This window comes from Triturus cristatus, chromosome 7, assembly GCF_964204655.1.
Source record: "Triturus cristatus chromosome 7, aTriCri1.1, whole genome shotgun sequence".
Lineage (NCBI taxonomy): Eukaryota > Metazoa > Chordata > Amphibia > Caudata > Salamandridae > Triturus > Triturus cristatus.
In genome coordinates this window covers 831182945-831195995 of record NC_140590.1, presented here as the reverse complement: position 1 = coordinate 831195995, position 13051 = coordinate 831182945, and the positions used below count along the sequence as shown (strand labels likewise).

Sequence of the window (13051 nt, the reverse complement as noted above, 5' to 3'; positions counted from 1 at the left end):
TTTACCTTTTTCTGTTTATATAATTTTTGACCACTTAGTCACGTTGTTATGTTTTCCATTATCTCATGATGATAGTTTCCATGGGCACAGGTGTGCAGGTCAGAGGATTTGACAGGCGCCAGCCATTGTGTGATGCAAATAAAGGAATTTGTGAAATCACTGCTTTAGACACCATATTAAAGGTCCACCATATTAATCTACTTTTTTGTGAGAAATTGCAGGCAGGCTTCTTTCTTCTGTTGATGGGTCATCTCTCTTTCGTTCCAGGAGTCTTCTTGGATGAAGTCATTGCAAGAGTGGCTCCAGTGGTGGTCCTTGACCTTGGCACCTACTGCGGCTACTCTGCTATACGAATGCTGAGGCTACTGCCACCCGGGGGCAAGCTCTACACTGTAGAGCAATGCAGAGAAGTGGCAGACATGGCAGAAGAAATGATCCTGGTGGCTGGGTTCAAAAACATGCAGGTATGAAAACTACTGTGAGAGGGTGCATTACATGAACAATGGTTGACTTATCAGAGGCCACAGGTGAGGACTCTGGCATCAGCATAGAGCCAATGGGAAGGGGCACTGTGCATGCGTCAGAGCAGAGTCCATAAGGTGGGTGCTACACTGCCGTGGTGCAGGCACTGTAAGAGGCGCCTTCAAATTCAGCACATGCTGTCCCACAACTTTCACAATCAAGGTCGTTGGTGACATTAGGCTGTTTAGAGCCTGCTTTGTGATGATAAGCATGGGAGATCATTTCTTTAATCAAAAATACGATCTCCTTGTCTTCTTCACAGCAGTGTGGTAGCATGCATGTGAGGGCTTAAATAGTTTTTAGGTCTCGCCTGCGAACGCAGCGCGAAGCGCTGCTTTCGGCGAGATCTATTGTTGCTGACTTGCCTCGGAAGCGGGACAGGAGATGTGCACGCGCAGGCTTTTGGCGGATTTGAGTTGGTGTACGCGCTTACAGCCACGCGGCGTGCACATCTCCTGTCCCCCTTCCCTCGCAAGCCAGCTAGCAGTTTCACTTTCGTCCTCACCAGCCTCGTAATTTTTTAGGTCTCGCTCTCGCTGTGAACGCGCTTGCGCGTTGAGTGCCTGCTGAGTTAATTATAGGTCCGCAGCGTGGGGCGCCTGTCGGCATGCTGTGATAATGACCTTTGGTTTTTTTAAAGCACGAAGGCTGTGTTTGCACTTTTTTTTTTTTTTTAAATAGGCGGACACGTGCAGAGAGACCACGACTGATAGAAGAACTTCCGGCAGCAAGGGGGACCAATAGTTAATTTCCCGTGATTTCGAAGATACCAAGTTTTGCCAAAGCGCAATAACAATGCTTCAAAATAAACTATTTTATGCACATCGCGTTACAGTTTTCAACCCGATAACTAAACAGTTGACAGGCTTATCTACCACCGCTTATCGCTGCTTAAAATCATCCCCCAGGGGCACAAAGAAAACAATATCCTGCGGAATACTGGGGGGGAGGCAGGGCTGACCCTGCTCCCTGAGGGCACAGTCCACAATGCCGCAGATCACAGGCAGTTATGGGGGAGGGACAAATGGTTGTAAGAAGGCTGAGGGACAATATGGCACGAAAAACGTTTGAGTTCCTACCCATACCAGGCGCACCCAACCCTCCCTCCCCAAGATGCCGCGGTACTCACAGGGATCTCTGCCATGGCCAGCATCAACTCTTCTTCCTCCATAGCTGCTCCCACGGGTGCAGGCGCTCACACGCCCCGGCAGCAGGGATTCCGTGGGCGGGGCTTGAGGCGGGGAGGAGCGGCCACGCGCCGGGACTCACGCGATTCTTGTGATGTGGCGGTTGGGGTCCAAGCGGCTGGAACGGTAGACAACGCGCACCCTCCCTACAATCCGCCACTTGCTGGGATGGGGGCGGAACCGCTGTACACTCACCCCCGGCCCGAGCGGTTGAAATCCCTGCCCGCAGTGCCGGATCCGCGGGAAAGCAGAGGGGGTCTACTGCATCACAGCCAAACCAACTGCACAGTTTGCTGACACAGGGAGGAGGTAGCCCAACTAATGCCCGCGTAGAGCAACAGCATCGACGGGCTGGTAGACGGTTGGTGACCGGGGCTAGTTTCAAAGTAGCTCCTGATGTGCACCTTTTAAGATTATTTTAATGGCAGGTCTATTGTCGAAGTGTGCCCAGGGTTTTACGTGGGGTGCGTCCTTCCGCTTCTCAGACCTAGCAGTAATTAACAAGCATTTGCCATGCAATAGGTCTCGCATTGACGCGAGTTTGGGCTATTGACATTGTAAATAACAATGCCTTTTCTTTTCGTTTTCTTTTTCAAAACAAAAATAAAAGGCACTGTTATTTAAAATGCCAATAGCTCAAACTCGTTTTTAGATGTCATTGAAGAGCTTTCTGCCAGGTAAGCCTGCATTGTGTTTTGGGGGAGATAGTAATATGCAGACGTGTTTTAGCGATTGGACGAATTTTAAGTCTGGTTAAAATGAAATAGCACACGTTTCATAACTTAGTATTACTTCGCACAGTTGCTGTAAAGAGTTGGTTTCCCAGGCTTTTTGCACGTTTAAATTGTTTAGCACTCGGTGAAGCTTGACAGAGTGGGCGGAAACTCGTTTTCGATCTGCTTTTCTCAAGCTGGGGACATAACAATAATTTAGTGAGCCACGTTTTGCAATCTTGCATTCATGCCAAAAGCCGATAACACATGATTCTTGCAAAAATTGCTGTTTGGTCAAGCAGAATTCCAGACGTAGCTTTGCCTGAGATGTGGAGGTTGGACAAGAAACAATCATTTGCAATGCAATACGTCTCGCATTTACGCACGTTTATGCTATTGGCATTGTAAATGACACCGCCTTTTATTTATGTTTTAAAAACCAAAACATAAATAAAAGGCATTGTCATTTACAATGTCAATAGCTCAAACTTGCGTAAATGCGAGACCTATTGCATTGCAAATGCTTGTTGTTCTTCTAAGGGATATTGAGTGAACAGGTGAGTTAGATTGGTCCTCTTCACTAAGAGATGTGATTTCCTTCTACAGGCTACAGCAAAGTTGAAGTGGTTGTTTACTTCATAAGAAAGCTGTGTAACTTCAGAATGGACACCTAGAGTGGGCATTGCCCATGACACCTAGTGAGTATACTTCCTCTCCAGCTTACACAGCTCATGACTGCCTACCAGAGCCCTTTCTACTTACCTGCAGCCTGATTGCATACATACGCACTTTCTGTATACTTGAGCCCTGCGTGCTTGCCTTAGCCCTGCCTGCATATCTAAGTATTGGCTGAATGCACAATCCCTACCTTAACCTCTTCTGCAACATCATCATCCTGCTCTACTACCTTGCCTCCACCTTGGGAACCTAAATAATTTCCCATTTCACTTTCATCAGATAACTTCATTGGTTTGGTCCTTAAAGATTCCCTCACTCTCAGCCTCTCGGACACCCTTGCCCTGCTTCCTAATTGGGGTTCCAGGTTTGTTAAATGAAATATGGGCCCCAGTCATGAAAGATAGCAAATTACCCAGAATGCTGGAGTTCTGCTATTGCATGTCCTTTGATTGACAGAGCAGGTCTGACCACCTGCTTCCTTCACTCCAGCCATTCTACCTCCAGCAGTTGCTCAGTGCTTCCATCACAGGCATATGAGGTTGTATTAGTTGCCATGGAAACCCTCTCTCACTCCCTCATTCCTACTCTTTGTAAAGTAGCTTACAGTATATTTGGTCTAAAAGGAAGTTGAGCTATGTTATTGACATGCCAGTACCTCTATGTCATGCACTCACCTGGTCCTAACCACAGAGATGGCACTGGAGCTAATGCTGGACCTCCTATCACTCTCATAGCCGCACAAAATCAAGGGACCAAACTCCTTAGATCACTCATGGCCCGGGGGGAAGAGGGGTTGGGATAAAATAAGAAAAGAGAGGAACACAGTTTGGAGTTACTTGCACTCCCAAGAATACACTCGGAACACAGGTTGGAGTTACTTGCACTCCCAAGAATACACTCGGAACACAGGTTGGAGTTACTTGCACATTCAAGAATAAACTCGGAACACAGGTTGGAGTCACTTGCACTCCCAAGGATAAACTCGGCGCACAGGTTGGAGTTACATGCACATTCAAGGATAAACTCGGACAAATGATGGGGTTACTTGCACTCCCAAGGATACAATCGGAACACAGGTTGGAGTTACTTGCACATTCAAGGATAAACTCGGAACACAGGTTGGAGTTACTTGCACATTCAAGGATAAACTCGGCACACAGGTTGGGGGTACAAAGTTCATTCATATATCAAAGACTCTGAAGTGCTTTCTCTTGGCACTAATGTTCATCAAAGAAACATGGAGCTAAAGTCTGTAATCCTTGTGCAGTGACAGTTCTAGCGCCAAGGTTGCAGGAAGGGTCCGCAGTATAAACACACAAGAAGGGCTGGAGTAAATTACAGGGAGGGCATGGAGGAAAAGTCTATAGTCTTTGAAGACTCGGCTACTTGGTCCTACTTACTGCTATAGGAGGATTAATGCGCATTAACCTGATATTAGGTACTTAGCCTAGTTCTTCCACTTGACTGAAGTTCGAAGAAGATATTGAGGCTTTGACTCAGGGAGTCGCGGGGGTCCGGAGTAACTGTGCAGGAGGGTGAGAGGAGGAGGCATCAAGGGAACTGGACCCATGGAACCATTGGTTCGCTTGGACCTGAAGAAGATTAGAGCACTTCTCAGTTCTAGCTGGATTCTGCAGGTGAGTGGGCAGGATGAAGCTTGTTCCGCAGGGAGCGAGGCCAAGCCACGACTCTAGGTTGGGTGGGGTTTATATACCCTCTCAAATGCTCAACAGATGTAGCTAGATCATGTGAGGCACATGGCCGCCTGGAAGGTTCTCGAGCCTTGAAGAAAACACGTGTTAGTACACTTGCTTCGACCTTACAATATGGGTAGGTGCAACTTGATGACTTCAACCAAATAACAGAAAACGAATGCATCATTTTCGCTTGAAAGTGCATAATGGAAAACAAAACCAAGGCCTCAGTAACAGCGGAAGCAAGGCTTGCCATTGGCTCACAGAATTCTGGGGGAATGGAAAACCAAACCATGGCCCTAGTAACAACGGGTGCAGATAATCTATTTGTTCATGGGTTCTGGGGGACGCCTGCAGGGATTCAAGCGCAATGGAATCATGGGTTTTGGGGAACATCAGTCATGATATCATAGCGTGCCATAAAGCGCCCCAGGGGTAAAGCAACATCATTCCTGCGTGCTACACCACTACAGGAGGGGTCATGACAGAGGACGCAGGAGGAGTCATGACACGGTACAGGACCAAATAGACTGCAATAAAATCAGTCACGTCAGGTGCTGCTTGATATACTACTGGTATCTCAGAGGTAGCAGTTTTGTCCAAGAAATCTCAGTTTCTCAAACTCCTCAATTTGTCCGTTGGACAGATAAGTTATGGTAATACAGCTGGACAGTGGGAAGTTGGCACGGTACAGTCATTGGCCCCAAGGCTCCATGTTCCCTCCGTCCAGCCATAACTTGACGGCGTCATCCTCTGCATCACAAAAGTCTGAAGCAGAAGTTTAACAGAGATAATGGATGAGGATCACTCAAAGGTAGTTTTTGGAGTACTACCCAACTTCATCGATATTGGTATTATTCTGGTAAAAGACTTTGTTTAGTCCACCTTCACTGGTCACTCATGGAGCTGTATACCCTTTCTAAAACAGCACAAGAAGTTATTCTGACGGTTTTGGCTTGTTATACATTTGAAGCCAGAGCTATTAAGAAACTTGCTCTACATTGTTAGAGAGACCAAAGACCTCTCAAAATTATGTAACCTATTGTCTTTTGACTCTGCTGAAGTAGCATTTATAATAATGGGATTCACTAGTATTCATTTAAAAAAGTCCCTTAAAACCATTGGTACTTCCAGGGTCTGTAAATTCACTCCTCCAGAGAATCCCATAATGTTATTTATTTTGATATACTGTTTTATCAATCATAGCAAACACAAGGAGATGATGGACGGAGCACTGACCCCCAGTCACAGATATGGGTTGAATCCATCATTGTTCTTTAGCTCACTTCGCCTCCCCAGTTCAGACCCAGCCATATGCAAATCAGTCTCCTTGTGTTTGCTTTGTTCGCCCTCAGTTGGTAGGGTATGCCCAGACGTGGGTCCCTTGCTCACTTTGCCACTGGTTTCAAGCTATCCTGGCTGTTGAGGGGTGTTACCCCAAAACCGGTCCCAGGATGCTTGTTTCCAGTCCTGGGAATACTTGGCTTGGCAGTTCGGGCTGGACTGTTCCCATGAGGAACAGGGTCAAGACTGATTTGCAGATGGCTAGGTCTGAACTGGGATTGTGAAGTGAGCTAAAGAACAATTATGGATTCAACCCAGATCTGTGGCTGGGGGAGAGTGTCTGAAAAGTTTCAGTGCTCGGTCCCTCATCTCCTTGTGTTTGCATAGATTTATCAACCATAAACATTGATTTCTAGGTCAATATAGGCAGAAGATTGTTTGTAAAATAAAAGAGATCTCTTTCATCGGGTATCCACACAGAGTATTGGTTAAGAAAGTAAAACAAAGCATCTCTGCGACCACAGATTTAATATCACAGTTGTTTCTGCCTACCTAGTGTGTGACCCTTCTTGTCCAACCCTATTATTTTCACAAATCACAGAATAACTGCAGAGGGTTATATAAATGTGTCAAGCTCACCCACTCGTAACTTTTATTTTACCCAATCAAGATACATACCTCTATCTCTAAAAATTGTGACAACATGTTTCAGTGCATTCTTTGGGTTGAACAGGTTCATTCATCAGGACTAAACAAAATGTTTTTACCTGCCCAGGTGCAGCATAGTTCCCCCAAAACATCCAATTCCAATGTTAGAAGCAAGATACCTTTGTCTGACTGGCAAGTGGTACCATCTTTTCTCTACCTAAAAGACAATGCTGCTTTACACACGTACAATTGCCACAGGGTAAAATAACTTCCACCCTCCTGGGCAGCCAGTTCAGCTTTTCTTCTGATGGAGAATTTGTTTCGTACCTGCATTTAATATAAATAAAATGCAGTTCTCAATCCAATCTTCACTGCAGATTTTCACTGAGATGCCTTGCTTCTTCCTATGCTGCACCTGTTCTGCATGTCTGGAAAGAGCGAACATCTGTTCTTTGTGGTGTATTGTAGCTAGATTTCTAAAGCACTTCATACCCATGATGAGGTGTGAAACTGCATTTTGTGCAGAGGTGGCACGCTACTCCATGGATGTACTCCGGTGGAAGATACTGGGTTTCCGGTGTTACCTATTTAGAAAGGGTTTTGATATTCACTGTGATGACCAGAGATGTGCTTTTGTGTTTTGTCACTGCATTTTAGCATGTAAATGAGCAAAAGGAGTGAGAGGCAGGGCATTTAGGCTTATAGGCACTAGTGTATGAACAGATACAGGTGCTTGAATGTGCCTCCTGGGTTTATGGGATTTGTTTTAAAGTTGTGCTTATATGATACTGCTGCTCATATTGCTTTGATACAAATTTGTAGACTGAGATATTTTTTCATGTGGTTGTGACTTCCATCATTGGGGTGATTTGTTTTAGGGTTTTGTGTATGCATGCCTAGTAATAGCAAATGGTTCTTTCTGATGAATTTCTGATCTTTAATAATTGGTTTGAAAAAAATAGAAAGAACCAATGCATCACTGCCTTCCTAAATTTTCTGTGGTCTTGGGTGTTTCTTGTTTTTTGCCAGACAGAGTTCTGAAGTTTTACTGCTTGAACGGAGAAGGAGGTTCCACTGATTTGTTTCTTCTTGTATGGTACTGAGGTGCCAATCTTTACAGCTTTTCTTGGATGAAGGATGGGCCCTTTTAGCAGATGGCCATATGGGAACGATGCATAGAGACTTCAAGGCTAACCATCTGGATATGGGTACACAACTTATTACATGGAGAGAAAGTAAGATGTGGTCCCTTAGATGAGCTTGTTATAATTTTCTTGTTGCATTATGGATTCTTTGCAGTCTTTAGAGCAGTAAAAAAGCCTCCGCCTATACATTTTGTCTGCATCTTTAAAAAGAGACATGACGAGGGTGATGGTAGCGTGGAACTTCAGCAGGACATACAGAGGCATTGGACAGTTTGCAAGGTGCGGAAAGTGTTTCTTGTGACTTACTTCACTTAGGCAGCCAGGGTTAGGCTGGAGTCCATGATCACTCCCAGGTTTCTCATTTCTGTTGATGTTATTGGAGGTGTGTCGCATCCTTGGGGCCAGATGGACCTATGCTGGTAGTTCTGTAATTGTCCGTAGTTTGAGTTCTCAGTTGTGAATGCATTAAATGTAAGGTGACTCCTAAGCATATATTTGCTAAGAGCTCAGAGGTAGCAGTCTATTACATAGAATTCTAGATCCCTCAGGTTTGTAAGGTTGAGGAGGTCCTGCCTGTTGTTGGTTTAGGTGTAGCATGTTAAGTTGAAAGACTTGATGGGGTCTGGTAAGAGTCCGATGGAAGCATCAAAGAAAAATGTGAGCCTTGAGCTAGCCCAGAGTCAGTGCTAGAAGGAGGTGATCCAAAGAGGAGCGGTAGGACCTTCACCCATAACGCTTCCAAGCTATGGAACGCCCTTCCTCTTCATCTGAGAGCCAATTCTAATCTTACCTCATTCCGGAAACAGCTCAAGACTCTTCTTTTCAACTCCCCACAATTATTCTGGTAACTATCCCCGCCTCTGCCTATACATCTGTCGGTCCCTCAGCGCTTGGACGCCCCCGGGCATCAATCGCGCTTAATAAATCCACATACAAATACAAATACAAAATACTATGATGGAACTTGATCTTTTGGTTGAGTAGAAGGAGATGTCTAGTTCATCTAATCGATGTCAGAGGGAGTGGACTGTGCCAAACGTAGAGGCTAGTTCTGGCAGTAGAAGGTGAGCAACTTAATTTCTGTCTATGGTTGTACTCATCTCGTCCCAGTTAGAAATTACGATGGATTCAGTGCCTGTTGAAGAGAAGAACTTTGTTTGATGGCTAGAGAGAAAGTCGTTTTTCCAGGAAGTTTGTGATCTGACTGAACAGTACTCATTTGATCAGTGTTCTTAAAAATTAGGCATTCAAGGTTTGTCTACAGCTGGCTGGCCTGATTTCCACATCTTCCTGAAAGGGCTTAAGTAGATCCTAAGGGCTTCAGGTGGGTGCCCGACATTCAGGACATGTTGGCAATGGTCCTTGCAGTCAGGCAACAAGCATTGAGTACCATGTTCTTGAAGGTTTGTGTGGACAGGGGTCTGCACCTGTTTGCATGGGGGGGTCACTTCCACTGCCCCTCGTCATACTCTACCCGGTATCTGCATGTCAAGGAGGCTTGACTTACATTTCTGCTGCTTGTGCTGTGCTTGTTGTTTGTATATGTGAAGTTTGCACTACTTATAATCCTTTAGTAAGTCAAGGAGTGTGAAAGAAGAACAGCGAAGAGTAAAATGTTCCTTTTCAGTTTCAGCTCCTTATCCTTTCCTCTGAAGAGGCCATCGCCACCATGAAGAGTTCCTGTTGAGTGGACACCTTCGATCTCGTGCTGATGGACCACAACCCTGGGCAGTACTTGAATGACCTGAGGGCCCTCGAGGAGCATGGGCTGCTCGCCGCAGGCTCCACCATACTGGCTAATGACGCGGAGGGCCCAGGCGCTGCAGAATTCCTGAAAGAGGTGCAGAATGACCGACGTTACAGAGTTCAATCAAAGTGTGAAAATCTGTTGGAAATTGTTTGTATTCGTGAGCCAGTCATTAGCCATGCATAGTGCCCAAAATGCAAGCATTCACAGAGGTGCTTCCGACTGAGTCAGTTCTTCAACCAAACCAGAAGAAATAGGTAGCTATAATGTATGCTTTTTCACAGAACTGTATGCTCTTCAGAGTCCACGTAATTGCATTCATTTTTAAATTTGTAAATAAAGAATAGGATCACAAATTTAACACTTTCCAGTCAACTGGCTCTTTTGACTTTCCTCTATTCTAAACATGATATCCTGAAATCCTGTTTCTTGCAGAAGCCTAAAACTTGTTAAAAATCAAGGTCTAGGACCCTGATTAAGAGTTCGTCAAAGAAGTAAGTGCTATTTATCGCAGGTGATAAAATCCGACTAGCCATGGTTCGTAATTTAGGCGGTGTGATAAATACCACGAATTCCAAGATTTTTTGCCAGTAACATGCAATTTGGTGCTTAATGCACCAACATCTTCTTGTCCATAAGTTTTCCCCTGTTAAATTCCGTCAGGTTTGAACTGCTAAAATTGATTGTAGTAAATACCACACAACTCGGAATTCCGACCATTTCCCAATCCAGGCCTAAATGTTCAGTTGCTGGATTAGTGTAGCTGTCCATGCCCTGACCTGCTATCTTTGATTTCAAGCAAGAGTAAGAGATTCAGTGTCAATGGAGAGTTGGAATTATTCCTAATGATAGACATGTGAGCTAATCACCCACTGTCGGGTACAATTTTTAATTTCATTAATTTGGGTCTTTTCCTCAGCCTCTAGGCCAAACGTGAAAGTCATACAATTCTGGGGGGGGGGTCTGAAAGCTATAGTAAATTTAGGCCGATTCTAGGGTAAAAAAGTTGCAAAATGGTTTTAAAAAAAAAACGAATATCCACAAAGTTATCAAGTTGACTGGAACTCAGATTTGGTTGCTGTTGATAAAAAGAAAATTGTGAAATTAATTGATTTTAGTGACAGTATCTTTTTTATCTGATAAAAAAATGAGATTATGCTGCTACCTTTTCCGGAGTTGTGTCATCTCTGTGATTCTTAGTTCCAAGGCATAGTACTTTGTTCCCTTGAACTATTTTTAAGTTGACAGTATTGTTTTCTGTGGCCTTTTATACGGTAGAGTCGGGGATGGGTTTCGAAGAAAGACACCTAAGCTTGAGATAGGGCGCAAATTCAAACTCTAAAGGAATTACTATGCCTCAGCTAATTTAAATTGTCCTCACCTCATTCAGGAATCTACGAGCCCTAACTGCTCATTCCGACTTCAGTATCTAAGGCCCAAGAATGTCCAATCACATAAGCCTATGCTTCTTTTGGAGATGAAAACTGACGTTAGATGCTTTCCTTCGGTATAGCTCAAGTACAAGGCAAAATCGCCCTTAGGAATAGTATGTTACCGGTCCATGGTGACCATTGTACCTTACGAAAGTAACATGGCAGTAGCCGTCTTATTGCAGGGATCATAAAATAAAGAGAGAAGACAGACTCACTGATAATGTGGACCACACAGATAGGCTATGAACTTAGGGCCACAAAAACTGTTGAAATAAAGGTTTGGTTGTTAAAAAACAGATTATAAAAACAGTTATGTGATAACTTTAGATGATGGATTACTTTGAGATCTTCCAGGCGCACACATTCCCCGGTCAGGCCATTTTCAGCATCCCTCTTCGCGAGATGAGCCCACAGGTTGACTTGAAAAGGAGCACCATGTCTGTTGTCCATCCCAGTGGACCAAGATGTTTTTTGAGTAAATTGTGTCTTATAATTGTTTTATGAACCACTTGTCCTGGTCAGTACTCGAGCAGGAGGCATCACTAAATCCACACAAGTTCAATACGGGTAATGCACGGCTGATTAGGGCTAAGTCCTTCTCTTGTTTTTACAGAGATTAATCCACAGCATGTTAACAACCGAAAATATTGTTAATTCAGACTCTCCTTCTTTCGATAATTTAGACTCTGACACTTGTTTCTCATACCTGTAGGGTGAATCTTAGACCAAACAGCATACCTGTTCAGTGCACCTTGCATTTGACCCTAAATAAATGATTGTTGAACTTGGGCGTGTTATATATCCTTTGAAATCTAAGACAATAAAGGTGTGCAAGTTAACATACCTGCTGCTGCATGGAACATTTGGGATCCTTATTCAAGGCCTAGTGGGAATACCGGACCTTTCCTTCTCCAGGGTTCAATAAAGTTAGCACCATTTTGTTGGGTAATGGTAACACAGTGGCAGCGCAGTGTAAAAGATCAGTTAGTCATTTCTCTTTTTTTGTGAAGCGAAGCATGTCCTGATTCTTTTCTGTTGGGATGGGAATATCCCTGGATGGTAAACAAATTCGGTCTTAAACAAAGGGCGGGACAGAGAGGGCTGTTTAACGGGGTCCAGCGTACGTGCCCAAATACTGTGAAACAAAGGAGAGTACGCAGTTCCCCAATGAAGGGTTTAGGATAAACCAATGTGAGTGGAGACAGAAAGGAGGGGAATCCTCCTTGTCGGAACTAGAGTCCTCACACACCCAGCAAGCTAGGTGTCATGCTTCATCATATGGACTCGCTCCTCAATTCACGGCATAGGCGCAGGGGTAGACTACCGGCGCATGTCCTACTACGGACAGGGCACCCAAAACGGAGGTGTCATCTGCTGAGAACACCGTTGAAGCCAGCGCTTTCACCTAGTTGGGTTTCCACTAGATTTGGCGGGACTCGCACACAAGATTAATGGGAGGTAGGAACTCTTCCACCAGACCATTATGTGTATATGGTTTATAGGACCTGATGAAATGCACAGTATCATTCTGAACACACTGCGTGAAACAATTTTAGAGTAGAGCATTGCTCCCCTGGACCATTGAGCCAGCGAGCAGCCTCTCTTTTGTATTTTAACAAGGTGGATTACCACTCTATTAAACTTTTCTTGTGGACTATCCAACCTTTTTTAAACCACTCACTCACATCTACAAAGATCCCTAGGGCCCTCACACCCACGGCACCATACGGCAGGAACAGAAGATCTCCGCTAAAGAGCCCCTTTATGGGTGCCTGTCGGGTATTGCACTGCCGACCCGACGAGGAGCGTGTCCATATGATGAAGCATGACACCTAGCTTGCTGGGTGTGTGAGGACTCTAGTTCCGACAAGGAGGATTCCCCTCCTTTCTGTCTCCACTCACGTTTGTTCATCCTCTCCCTCCATTGGGGAACTGCGTACTCTCCTTTGTTCCACAAACAAATTTGGTCCCCTGCCCTGAGTGCCTGACTGCATGGATCT

The 13051-nt window shown here is 44.8% G+C and overlaps 1 pseudogene across 1 annotated transcript in view; it reads left to right on the top strand.

Annotated features, from left to right (window-relative positions):
- The window catches only part of LOC146810684 (catechol O-methyltransferase-like), a 118109-nt pseudogene extending 106269 nt beyond the window's left edge, over positions 1 to 11840 (top strand). The window contains exons 4-5 of the transcript XR_014966620.1: positions 268 to 464; positions 9499 to 11840. The product of XR_014966620.1 is annotated as a catechol O-methyltransferase-like (transcript). The remainder of the gene's footprint in view (positions 1 to 267; positions 465 to 9498) is intronic.
- The last annotated feature ends 1211 nt before the right edge of the window (positions 11841 to 13051 follow it).